This window comes from Bos indicus x Bos taurus, chromosome 20 (genome assembly GCF_003369695.1).
Source record: "Bos indicus x Bos taurus breed Angus x Brahman F1 hybrid chromosome 20, Bos_hybrid_MaternalHap_v2.0, whole genome shotgun sequence".
Taxonomy (NCBI): Eukaryota; Metazoa; Chordata; class Mammalia; order Artiodactyla; family Bovidae; genus Bos; species Bos indicus x Bos taurus.
The window spans coordinates 14,199,703-14,213,678 of NC_040095.1; the positions used below are offsets into that span (position 1 = coordinate 14,199,703).

Below are 13,976 nucleotides of genomic sequence, written 5' to 3' on the forward strand. Positions count from 1 at the left end.
GAGAGAGAAGTTGCCTTAGTTCCTGATCGCCACCCAGTCCCTTGTGAAAGCAGCTCCTTCCTGCTATTTCATGAGACACTTCTCAATCCTTATACCATGCCCTCCTTTTATCACTTTTATTAGATTGAGCTCATTTCTATTACTTGTAATTCTATAATATAATTGTACAATGTAATCATTAGGAATTCAAGAATCTTTGCTGATCAATTGAAGAAGACAAGACTTCATTCTACTACAATCAATGGGTTCTATGCATAGTCAGTAAATCCGTAGCTCCTCGAACCATCACTTAGACAAAATGTTGAAATGTATTCTTCACATAACAGCCACTCAGTGAATGGTTCTTGAATTACAAGTCAGGATAGGACTAAGTCATGCGTAGGCCACTATTGTATTTTAGTAAAGGAGAGGAAGACAATGAGGAAAAATTGCTAATAACTCTTACTAATCATCATGACAATTGAATGATCTGTTGCTTGGGAAGTGATTCCTGGGGCTTCCTTCTCCTCTGAGTAGTTTATTTTCAGAATATGTCTGTATATTCTGGCACCTCATGGTGTTTAGACAGTACAGGAAAGGTAATATTTATGAAGTCTTCTTTTATGTATGGTAACTACAGACAGATGGATCTATACTTCAAAATACTTCCAAGATGTTTCCCAAATGCATATAATTATTAGACAAATGCTAGGAAGAAAACTTAGACATTTCCTTTCCAGTGATAGATACAGGGCTTCTCGCCACCTGATGTGAAGAACTGACTCGTTGGAAAAGACCCTGATGCTGGGAAAGATTGAAGGCGGGAGGAGAAGGGGACGACAGAGGAGGAGACGGTTGAATGGCTCAATGGACGTGAGTTTGAGCAAGCTCCAGGAGTTGGTGATGGACAGGGAAGCCTGGCATGCTGCAGTCCATGGGGTTGCAAAGAGTTGGACACGACTGAGCTGAACTGAACTGAACTGAACCCTCTTGCTGGAGATTGTGTTGAGGACCAAAGAGGGACAGACATGAACAAACTAGAAGATGAACAGGTAACTCACCTTATGAGGGGACTTTGCATTAAGCAATGAGGTCTTGGGCTGTAGAATACTTGGCATGGAGAAGAATTCTTAGTCTTCACACCTGTCTTTAAATATTTTGATGACTTTCAAATTGGAGAGAAATTAGATTTGTCTAGGGCTATTCCAAAGGAGGAAACTACAGGGACATATTTTTCATCCCCCCAAAAGTGCTCTATCATCCCAGTATTAGGCAGCTGGTATGGCTTCACTACTCCTTCTGCTGATAGCAGCTGCTGTGCTTGGCCTCACGGCCATTCATGGAATCCTATGACTTGGCCTTACCTGTTTATTTGATATATGTGAATCAGGAACTTCCTTTCTATTGGTATCTTTGCTTGTTAAAGTTGCTGTAATAACACACCACAGGCTGGGTGGCTTATAAGCAACAGAGATTTATTTCTCAGAGTTCTGAAGACTGGGAAGTCCAAGATCAAGGTGTCAGCATTTTGCATTTTGGTGAGAACCCTCTTCTTATTCATAGTCAGAACTTCTTGTTGTGTGCAAGAAGCAAGGGAGCTCTCTGGGATTCCTTTTTTAAGAGCACTAATCCTGGACTTCCCTGATGGCCCAGTGGTTAAGAAACCAGGGCTTGGGTTCAGTCCCTGGTCCAGGAAGATCCCACACATGGCATGGGGCAACCAAGCCCATGCGCCACAACTCCTGAGCCTGCCTGCTCTAGATCCCCTGCTCTGCAACAAAAGAAGCCATCACAGTGAGAAGCCCAGGCACTGGAACTAGAGAGCAGCCCCTGCTCACCACACTAGAGAAAAGCCCATACAGCAACAAAGACCCAGCACAACCAAAATCTTTTTAAAAAGCACTAATCTCATTCGTGAGGCTCCACCTTCATGACCTAAGTGCCTCCCAAAGGCCTCAGTCCCCTCCAGTACCATCATCTTTGGGATTAGGATTTCAACATATGAATTTGGGGGCACAAACATTCAGACTGTAGCAATTGGGTTCATGCTACAAGCAACCGAGAGAGTCCTGCCCATGACCTGTAAGGGCTGCCTGACAAGCAGCAGTTAGTTCCCACAACGAGACAGGTCCTCAGAAAGGCTAGAAGCACCTTCAAGGGGACATTGGGGGAAGTGAAGAGTCAAGATGTCCTCTGCACTGTGATCCCTCCAGCTTCCTGATCACTGAATAATGATAAAAGTCTTTCACAGATTTATTCACTGCCAAGTGAAAAATAACACATGGTCCATGGCACATAAAAAATAAAAAGACAGGAAAATGCTGAGATAAATTAATATTATACTCATGCACAATTTAAATGTACTACTCAGCTCATTTTTTAAAATATCTACCTCTCTTCCTGGCCTGTAAGTTCCTTGAGGACAGGGTTCATGTCTTTCTGGGGTTTGGAAGTTTTGTTTTTTTCTGTAACCCAGGACCTGAAGCAAACATTTTTTAAAGAATTGAATATAGGTGGATATTTGTTTCTTTTTAATAGTTTTCAGCTTTTACAGGAAATGACTTACTTGAATGTAGGGATTTACTTCCAGGAAATCCAGTATACTGGCATGTATACTATCTTAGCCTGGGGTACTATAACGAAATACCATAGAATGAGTGGCTTAAATAACAGATATTTATTTCTCACAGGTCTGGAGGCTGGGAAGTCCAAGGTCAAGGTGCTGATCACTTCCGTTCCTGCTGAGGGCCCTGTGCTTGGCTTATGGACAGCTACCTTCTCGTCTGTGTGATCATTAGCAGAGAGACAGCTCCAGTGTCTCCTTCTCTTCTTACAATGACACACTAATCATATCGTGGAGGCCGCATTCTCATGACCTCATCTAAACCTAATTACCTCTCAAAGTCCCCACTACCGAACATCATTTTACTAGGGTTAGGGCTTTGACGTATACATTTTGGGTGAAAACAAACATTCTGTCCATGACATACATTTATTAGGAAAAGAAACTCTCCTTAGTCTCACTCAAGGTCCAGACTTCCTCTTGAAAGAAGAGATACTCCTTAAGGCTGTGCACTGGGTTAAGTTCTGACCTCCTACTTCCCCAAGGGCAGCCTGCCATATTGGAGTTTTTGAAGCAGGCTTTTTCATATCCTGGGGTGGGACTGGGCCTTGTGGCAGATTGTCCTGCTGCTGTGAGACTATATTAGTGTCAGATTTCTTACCTTACCCGGACTGGACAAGACTTGGAAGCTTCCCTCTGGACATCAGTCTTGACAAAATTAGCCCCACCCAACTCCAAACAGAAGGCACCACAACTCCTCCATAATCTGACCCAGGGCAGCAGAAACTGTTAGAATGTGTAAGCAAGATTTCTTGGGGCCATCATCGTTCCCCTCTGACCCCAACTGCCTACCCTCATGGCCTCTCAGATCACCACTGGACAGGGGCCTCAGCTCCCCCTTCCATAAACAGGTGCCAATCACCATCCAATAGCAGCCATTGGATGTGGGAATCTGAACATATTGAAGCACTGGGGAAATTTAAGTTGTAATTTTTTTTTTTTTAATAGAGTACAGGCCTTTATAGGGTGAAGGTGACCAGACAGAACTGTGATCCCTGTTCTTGGAGAGAAAGAAAACTTAAAAATCATTTAATTATGACTTTGGGGCTTAATATTAACAAGCTCAAAAGTTTTCCAACACCCTTCCACAAAGCCTCTCAGCCTCCAAATGATTTCAGCTGCTCCAAGACAATCCACTCTGTGTCTGGGGCATCAATTTGATTTACAGAGCATTTCAAAATATTTATATATTTTTTAGGGTTTCCATCACGGCCTCAGCCAGTAACCTGCTGTGTTTGAAAATGTCTGGGCAGTAATTGTCATTGTTTGCAACAGCTATTTTGGACTCCGGCGAGTGCTGTGGCATTTTGTAGAATCTAGGAATGCAATTACCAAAATTGTATACATAATCCAAGTGACCTCCTGGCTTCAGAAGCTCAACCCCTAGGAAAAAAAGGATAACAACAGCAAAACGTTTGTTTAATTTTTCTTCTGTAGTTGGTCAGTGGTAGGTGGATTATATTGTGGCCAATTTGGCAAAAAGATGATTAGTGTAACAATTCCTTATAAGTACAAAACAATGTTGAATGAAACATACAAGAAAGAATATGACATGGATGGCAGGCTCTTGTGACCCACTTTCTTACCTATGTGTTTGTGGAGGAAACTGAGGGGGCATCTGGGTCCTGTAATGACTCATTCCTCATGATGCAAGAGATTGCTTTTACCAATTAAAAGTGTGTACTTTAGAAAAAAGTTGCTAACTGTGAAGAAGTTTATGTAAAACAACAATAACAAAAATTTGTTTGAGAAAGAGACCATTTTGGAGTCACTAAATGAATTTACAAGTTGCCCCCAGTGTCATTAGGGATTTAGGTTTCTTGAATCTTATCAGCTTCTGATAGTCTCAGATCATTCTCAAATTATTTTCTCCTCTCCTGTTGTTTCTCTGCTTTCAGATACTCTCTGGAAACTGCACTGTGAAAGCCCTTCCTTAGAGTGAAGCAGAGTTGTCAGACCTAGATAAGGAATTGATAAGCATGATCTCTTGATTTCCAAACAGATCCATGGTTTGGGTAACTCTTTTGCTAGGATTACAGAATTGCCAAGAACAGCCTGCAAACTTCCAGTCTTCCCTTAAGGAAAAAAACAATAATTTGTCACAGAGAAATACCCAGGGTCGTTTTGCTACCACCTTTCAGGCCTACGCAACAGGTCCCCACTCCTGTCCACAGCCATACTTGGTGTCTGTGGATGTGGACCCCGTGAGTTTCAAGCCCTTGCCAGAGCGTTCTCTCAGATCCAGATCCAGTGCTGGGCTTCTGCTTGATAGTGGTCTTGCTTTCCAGCTTGTTCACAAGGCACTATCCTAACAAAACTGGCCATAAGCAGGTCTTCTGAACCCTTGTGAGGGCCTACACCTCCCTGATGTGACTCAAGACCAAAGAAATGGGACCCGGCTGACTCTGGGCCTTCTCACTGTTTGGGGTTCATTTTTATTTATTCTACATCTTTACCAACCCCTTCACTTCATCTACTGTTTCCTCACTCCTGTGTGGAATTACACTGAGTAAAGAACACCCTCCAATCCTCACATCCTCCAAAACCACACATTTGTTCTGGAGTGCTGCTCTAAACCCAGGCTGGGCTCCCCACCCTTCTAGGGGAGCTGCACACCAGCGCACCAGGAGCATGCACAGCTTGTCTCTGCAGAAACTCACTGCCAGTGAGTCTTTGTTTGGGAAAGAGCCCCGTCAAGATGGGCTAATAACTCCCAGTCGGGCTGGGTACTGCAGGACTGTGTGCAGACAGCTGTCAGCCATGGTTACGGAGGAGGCAGCCGGCCCAGAGAGGCTGGGGAGGGGTCCTGAGCCCAGACTCGGGAGGGTCTCCAGTCGTGGTCATAACAATTATCTCCAAAGCGTCTGCCACCTAAAGAGGTGACCTCATGCACAGTCTCTTGATAAATCATCCAGAAAGCTCCAGCGGGAAGTTGTCCTCCCGGATGATGTCCAGTTTTTTTTCTTTTTCTTTTCAGATTATGCACATGACCAAGATAAAATATCTCTGTGGCTACCGTTTACATAAATTATATGGCTCTGAAATGCCAATTTCGTATCCAGACCGGCAAATCTTTCAGCCAAAGGAGCTTTTATAATGTAAGCTTTACTAGGTACTTCCTCCTGCTTTCATGTTTTCTCAGTTACCCCGGTTTGTCTTTTATTACTGTAAGCATGGCTTTTGATGAAAGGAAATGAAAGCATTGGCATTTTTGTTCATTCATTCATTCATTTAAAAGGAGACCGATGCTTTTGTGATGTAAAGATGTTCCCTGGGAAGCAATGACAGCTCTGCTGGAAGAGCAGATTTAACAACAAATACATTATTCTTGCGGAATTTTTCCTTGTGCCAGGAAAGCGAAGTGCTGTGAGCTTCCTGGGGGAACACTGTCCCGTCCCTGCGAATTCTAGGCAGTGGAAAGGGCTGCATACCCTTTAGTGTTCACTGCGATCCTCAGCTAGAACGGCCTCACCACGAGCAAGCAAATTAACCCTTTGATGTGTCTCTACTCTGTTAAAGTCCAGATACCAGGAGGTAATGGGGAGGCTATAAGTCTGTCTTCCATCATGTGTGCCTGAGTCTGAATGAAGTATTTGAGAGCAGATTTTGACAGATGGGGCTTCCCTGGTGTCTCAGACAGTAAAGCATCTGCCTGCAATGCGGGAGACCTGGGTTTGATCCCTGGGATGGGAAGATCCCCTGGAGGAGGGCATGGCAACCCACTCCAGTACACTTGAAGAGCTTCCCTGATAGCTCAGTTGGTAAAGAATCCGCCTGCAATGCAGGAGACCCTGGTTCAATTCCTGAGTCAGGAAGATCCCCTGGAGATGGCTACCCACTCCAGTATTCTTGGGCTTCCCTTGTGGCTCAGCTAGTAAAGAATCCGCCTGCAATGTGGGAGACCTGGATTTGATCCCTGTGTTGGGAAGATCCCCTGGAGAAGAGAAAGGCTACCCATTCCAGTATTCTGGCCTGGAGAATTCCATGGACTCTGTAGTCCATGGTCACAAAGAGTCGGACATGACTGAGTGACTTTCACTTTTGGCAGATGGGAACACAGAATGTTAGAGTCTAAAGAATCTTTGTGTGTGTGTGCACACTCAGTTGTGTCCAACTCTTTGCGATCCCATAGACTGTAGCATGCCAGCCTCCTCTTTCCATGGAATTTTCCAGGCAAGAATACTGGAGTAGGTTGCCATTCCTTCTCCAGGATATCTTCCCAACCCAAGGATGGAATCTATGTTTCTTGCATCTCCTGTTTTGGCAGGCAGATTCTTTACCACTAGCACCACCAAGGAAGCACAGGAATCTTCAGAGGAGATTAAACCCGATCTCCTAGTCCTACATTCTGCCTTATAAGTTGTTCTGGACAACGCTAGCCTGTCTATGGGACAGGTCTGAAGGAGAACGGAATTCTATTTCTGTTGTTTGGAACAAAATACAAGACATTCTTTTTTTCTACCTAAATGCCTCCACATATTTGAGGATAACCACTGTGTTTCCATTCAGTCTTCTTGGTTTCTGTTCCGTCAATCTCTCTTCATATGGTATGATTTCCAGACCTTTCATGTCCTAACTACCACCCACTGAACCAACTTCAGTGGATCAGTGTTTTTAAAATGTGGTGCCCAGAACTGGATACGGTATTCCAGGTGCTCTGTGGATCACATTCTGTGCTCCAGACAATCCAGTTCTTTTCTCAGAGCCCACTTTCTTGTTGCACTCAAAGCCAACTTTCTTCCTCATGAGCTGGTATCAAGCTGCGTCACCCCCAACCTGTACTTATTCTTAACATAAAATTTATATTTGTCTATATTGAGCATTTCTGCTCGATGCTTCCAGTCTTGGTTGTATCTTGATCCTGCCATCTTTGTACTTGCTAACCTACTTAGTTTTGTGCCAAAATAAAATGTGACAAATAGGTCTCCTATTATTGTTTATCAAAATCATGGCTAATAAATAATATTACATAAGATATGGACAATGCCTGCGATTTGTGGCATGCCACTAAAAACCTCCCTGTAGATAGAAATCGATTCACCAAATGGCATTTTTGGATTCTATTCTTATTTCCTTTCTACCATGACTAATTTGTCTTGTATCTCAATTAGCCCAGTGCCTGGCACTGTGTAACTTAACTGTTGACTGAATGAATGACATCCACCATATTTTTCCACTCAGTGCACAAGAACGGACACTTTGTGTATGTATATGTCTGCATTGTCTTCCCAGATCTATTAATGTGATAAGCCATGTAAAAGGAAATGAGTTTGTTTACAATAACTAATTCAGGGCTGTATTCTTTTCCAACCAGGCATAGCATACCTGCCACAGCTGGGAGCTCAACCTTCTTTGGAGTTTGTCTATTCTTCTGATTAAAACCCGGTCCTAAGTTTTCTCTGCCATCCTGAAGGATCTGGGAGCCTTTTTTGTGTGACACTTGGGAGGCCCTTTGCTTTCTTACTTCACTTGCTATTGCCTGTTTTTTGCTTTCAGCCTTTTATTATCTTTTCTTAGTGATGTAGGGCTTAGCAATACCCATTCAGTTTCACTGACTTCACACTTACTGTTTGCCTCATATACCTCAAAAGCCTGACACTTTGCCCCAGTTCATGTAATTTCTTTCTACTACTATAATAATTCACCAATGAAGCTCTAACAGTTGGACCTCCACCTTGTGCTGGGGGATATCTGTGCTCTACCTACCACCAAACAGGCTATAAATGGTCCAGCTCTAAAACCCAATCTTACCATCTGTGCTCCCAGACTACTCCTGGTACCAACTTCTCTAGGAAGCAGGGTCAGATAAAACTTACCATGCAGGATGTTTATTAGAAGTACCCTTGCCTAGAATATACAATGGATTAAAGACAATCTCTTTAACAAGTGGTGCTGGGAAAACTGGTCAACCACTTGTAAAAGAATGAAACTAGAACACTTTCTAACACCATACACAAAAATAAACTCAAAATGGATTAAAGATCTAAACGTAAGACCAGAAACTATAAAACTCCTAGAGGAGAACGTAGGCAAAACACTCTCCGACATACATCACAGCAGGATCCTCTATGACCCACCTCCCAGAATATTGGAAATAAAAGCAAAAATAAACAAATGGGACCTAATTAAACTTAAAAGCTTCTGCACAACAAAGGAAACTATTAGCAAGGTGAAAAGACAGCCTTCAGAATGGGAGAAAATAATAGCAAATGAAGCAACTGACAAACAACTAATCTCAAAAATATACAAGTAACTCCTGCAGCTCAATTCCAGAAAAATAAATGACCCAATCAAAAAATGGGCCAAAGAACTAAATAGACATTTCTCCAAAGAAGACATACAGATGGCTAACAAACACATGAAAAGATGCTCAACATCACTCATTATCAGAGAAATGCAAATCAAAACCACAATGAAGTACCATTTCATGCCAGTCAGAATGGCTGTGATCCAAAAGTCTATAAGCAATAAATGCTGGAGAGGGTGTGGAGAAAGGGGAACCCTCTTACACTGTTGTAGGAATGCAAACTAGTACACCCACTATGGAGAACAGTGTGGAGATTCCTTAAAAAACTGGAAATAGAACTGCCTTATGACCCAGGAATCCCACTGCTGGGCATACACATTGAGGAAACCAGAATTGAAAGAGACACATGTACCCCAATGTTCATCGCAGCACTGTTTATAATAGCCAGGACATGGAAGCAACCTAGATGCCCATCAGCAGATGAATGGATAAGAAAGCTGTGGTACATATACACAATGCAGCATTACTCAGCCATTAAAAAGAATACATTTGAATCAGTTCTAATGAGGTGGATGAAACTGGAGCCTATTATACAAAGTGAAGTAAGCCAGAAAGAAAAACTTATACTAACGCATATACATGGAATTTAGAAGGGTGGTAATGACAACCCTGTATGCGAGACAGCAAAAGAGACACAGATGTATAGGACAGTCTTTTGGACTCTGTGGGAGAGGGAGAGGGTGGGATGATTTGGGAGAATGGCATTGAAACATGTATAATATCATATAAGAAATGAATCGCCAGTCCAGGTTCAATGCAGGATACAGGATGCTTGGGGCTGGTGCATGACCCAGAGGGATGGTACAGGGAGGGAGGTGGGAGGGGGGTTCAGGATGGGGAACACGTGTACACCTGTGGCAGATTATGTTGATGTATGGCAAAACCAATACAATATTGTAAAGTAATTGGCCCCCAATTAATATAAATAAATTTAAATTAAAAAAAAAGTACCCTTGCCTGGAACACCTGAATATGACCCCCAGATGCATTCACTGTGTTATCAAGGTTCAATAAAGAAACAGTAATGCATTTGAACTCTGGAGGAAAAACTGGCCTTATTCAAGTTTCTAACAGGCAATGACTTTGGGTCCTGGCATAGCATCTTCTTGAGGAAATGTTAAGGGGCATTTTGACTTCATGTGAATTTCATATCATTTATCTTATTCCCATGCAATTCTGCTCCACTGGGCTGCACAGTTTCCCTGGAATCTCTGACTCACTTGCCTCCGCCTGTTGTCTCTAATTTCACATCATTCCCAAGGGTGGAAAGCAAACATGAGTGCACTGACACAAAAACGGAGGGGAAACTTGCCTACGTCACAATTTTGTCCATATTTGGAGGTGAATAAGCCACAGAGTGTTCTCACTTCTCACCATACCTTCACTGATATATTTATTCATTCAACAAACATTTTTGACTGTCTGCCACACTGGGACTCAAACGTAAAATGCCATGGGCCCCGCTTCTAAGTTACTCTCCCATAGGACAGACAGAAATAAACCAAATAATGTATTTAGTGATAAGATGTGTGTGTGCAATAACAGAGGTACAGAAAGCAGCATGGCATAAAGAACCTGAGCATAGACCTCGGAGCCGTGAGACTTGAGTTTGAGTTTGAATCCTGACGCTGGAAATGTATTAAGTGTGAAGACTTGGACAAGTCAGTTAACCTTTCTTTACCTCAGTTCCCAGTTTCTTTATTGGACATAATAATCCACATAGACTAATGGTTAGTAGCAGAGAAACTAGTATATAGTATATATGTGATACATTATTATCATTATCATTATCTTCCTTCCCATCATGGAAGGAAGACTACTCTAAACCTGCTTAAGAAAGTTAGGGTAAGCTTCCCAGAGCTCAGTTGTCTTAAGCTGGCCAAGCTGACATAGGAGAAAGCACATTCTAGGCAGAGGAAACTACATATGCCAAGGTGCATAGGCATGAAAGATAATGTGAGTATCACAAACAATATTTTTATGTATTTATTTTGGCTGTGCTGAGTCTTCCTTGCTGCACACGGGCTTTCATTGCTGCACATGTCGTGGCGAGCAGGGGCTCCTCTTCGTTGTGGTGCACGGGCTTCTCACTGTGGTGGCTTCTCTTGCTACCAAGCAGGGATCTAGGGGGCACGGCCTTCAGTAGATGTGGTGCACGGGATTAGTTGACCCATGGCATTTGGTACCTTCCTGGACCAGGGATCGAACCCATGTCCCCTGCATGGGCAGGTGGATTCTTAATCGCTAGACCACCAGGGAAGCCCCCAGGAACAATACTGAGATAGAAGGGGCAGACAGTGAAAGGAGAAGGGTCAGCTTTGGCCAGATCGTAAAAGAGAGGAACTCTATCTTGGGTAGATCATATAAGAATTTTAAGAGGAGCAACACAATTGGCTTTGCACTTTTCTAAAGACAACTCTGGGTACAATGTCAAGAATACATGGAAATGAATTAAGGCAGTTAATCAATGCGACCAGTTGGGAGGCTATCACCTCTACTAAGCAGAGTTAGCATAGCCAGAGAGTAGAAGGGATAACAGATAAGCTTTGTTGATTGAGTGCATATTGGGAAAGAGGGAAGGAGGAGTCAGAAAGTGACTCTCAGGCATCTAGATTGTTTTCCTAGGAGGATATGGACCACAGAAAGTGGACCAGTTTAGGATGCAGTTGGAAATACACATCTGAAACCAAGGGAGAAAGTCTAGAAATACATTTGAAAGCCATCAAAGACTAGGTGGTAGCTGGTATTATTAATTCACCATGATCACCACTGTTCACTCTCTCTCTCTGGAAAAGCTGACATAGACTTACTCTCAGGCACTTATCGACTAGTGGGGAAAGGTAAAACATTTAATAAATAATTTTTGTAAGAACTGTGATGGGTAGTGTTATGATCAAGGAAATAACAAAATCAGTTCAGTTCAGTTCCATTCAGTTGCTTAGTCGTGTCCGACTCTGCGATCCCATGTATCGCAGCACACCAGGCCTCTCTGTCCATCACCATTTCCCGGAGTTCACTCAAACTCACCTCCATCGAGTCAGGTGATGCCATCCAGCCATCTCATCCTCTGTCATCCCTTTTTCCTCCTGCCCCCAATCCCTCCCAGCATCAGAGTCTTTTCCAATGAGTCAATGGTTGGATCTCCTTGCTGGCCAAGAGACTCTCAAGAGTCTCCTCCAACACCACAGTTCAAAAGCATCAATTCTTCAGCGCTCAGCTTTCTTCACAGTCCAACTCTCACATCCATACATGACCACTGGAAAAACCATAGCCTTGACTAGACAGACCTTTGTTGGCAAAGTAATGTCTCTGCTTTTCAATATGCTATCTAGGTTGGTCATAACTTTGCTTCCAAGGAGTAAGTATCTTTTAATTTCATGGCTGCAATCACCATCTGCAGTGATTCTGGAGCCCCCCAAAATAAAGTCTAACACTGTTTCCATTGTTTCCCCATCTATTTCCCATGTAGTGATGACACCAGATGCCATGATCTTCGTTTTCTGAATGTTGAGCTTTAAGCCAACTTTTTCACTCTTCTCTTTCACTCTCATCAAGAGGCTTTTTAGTTCCTCTTAACTTTCTGCCATAAGGGTGGTGTCATCTGCATATGTGAGGTTACTGATATTTCTCCCGGCAATCTTGATTCCAGCTTGTGCTTCTTCCAGGCCAGGGTTTCTCATGATGTACTCTGCATATAAGGTAAATAAGCAGGGTGACAATATACAGCCTTGATGTACTCCTTTTCCTATTTGGAATCAGTCTGTTGTTCCATGTCCAGTTCTAACTGTTGCTTCCTGACCTGCATACAGATTTCTCAAGAGGCAGATCAGGTGGTCTGGTATTCCCATCTCTTTCAGAATTTTCCACAGTTTATTGTGGTCCACACAGTCAAAGGCTTTGGCATAGTCAATAAAGCAGAAATAGATGTTTTTCTGGAACTCTTTTGCTTTTTCCATGATCCAGCAGATGTTGGCAATTTGATCTCTGGTTCCTCTGCCTTTTCTAAAACCAACTTGAACATCTGGAAGTTCACGGTTCATGTATTGCTGAAGCCTGGCTTGGAGAATTTTGAGCATTACTTTACTAGCATGTGAGATGAGTGCAATTGTGTGATAGTTTGAGCATTCTTTGGCATTGCCTTTCTTTGGGATTGGAATGAAAACTGACCTTTTCCAGTCCTGTGGCCACTGCTGAGTTTTCCAAATTTGCTGGCATATTGAGTGCAGCACTTTCACAGCATCATCTTTCAGGATTTGGAATAGCTCAACTGGAATTCCATCACCTCCACTAGCTTTGTTCGTAGTGATGCTTTCTATGGCCCACTTGACTTCACATTCCAGGATGTCTGGCTCTAGGTGAGTGATCATACCATCATGATTATCTTGGGCATGAAGATCTTTTTTGCACAGTTCTTCTGTGTATTCTTGCCATCTCTTCTTAATATCTTCTGCTTCTGTTAGGTCCATACCATTTCTGTCCTTTATTGTGCCCATCTTTGCATGAAATGTTCCCTTGGTATCTCTAATTTTCTCGAAGAGATCCGTAGTCTTTCCCGTTCTGTTGTTTTCCTCTATTTCTTTGCATTGATCGCTGAGGAAGGCTTGCTTATCTCTTCTTGCTGTTCTTTGGAACTCTGCATTCAGATGCTTATATCTTTCCTTTTCTCCTTTGCTTTTCACTTCTCTTCTTTTCTCAGCTATTTGTAAGGCCTCCCAAGACAGCCATTTTGCTTTTTTGCATTTCTTTTCCATGGGGATGGTCTTGATCCCTGTCTCCTGTACAATGTCAAGAACCTCATTCCATAGTTCATCAGGCACTCTATCAGATCTAGTCCCTTAATCTATTTCTCACTTCCACTGTATAATCATAAGGGATTTGATTTAGGTTATACCTGAATGGTCTATTCAAAAGCAGAGACATTACTTTGCCAACAAAGGTCCGTCTAGTCAAGGCTATGGTTTTTCCTGTGGTCATGTATGGATGTGAGAGTTGGACTGTGAAGAAAGCTGAGGCACTGAAGAATTGATGCTTTTGAACTGTAGTGTTGGAGAAGACTCTTGAGGGTCC

The 13,976-nt window shown here is 42.8% G+C and overlaps 1 long non-coding RNA gene across 1 annotated transcript; it reads left to right on the plus strand.

The window, feature by feature from the left end:
• Positions 1 to 893: 893 nt before the first annotated feature.
• On the plus strand, positions 894 to 4,357 carry LOC113879168. The gene is made up of 2 exons (XR_003507221.1): positions 894 to 1,031; positions 2,670 to 4,357. It is a non-coding gene; the product is annotated as an uncharacterized LOC113879168 (long non-coding RNA).
• Positions 4,358 to 13,976: the final 9,619 nt, after the last annotated feature.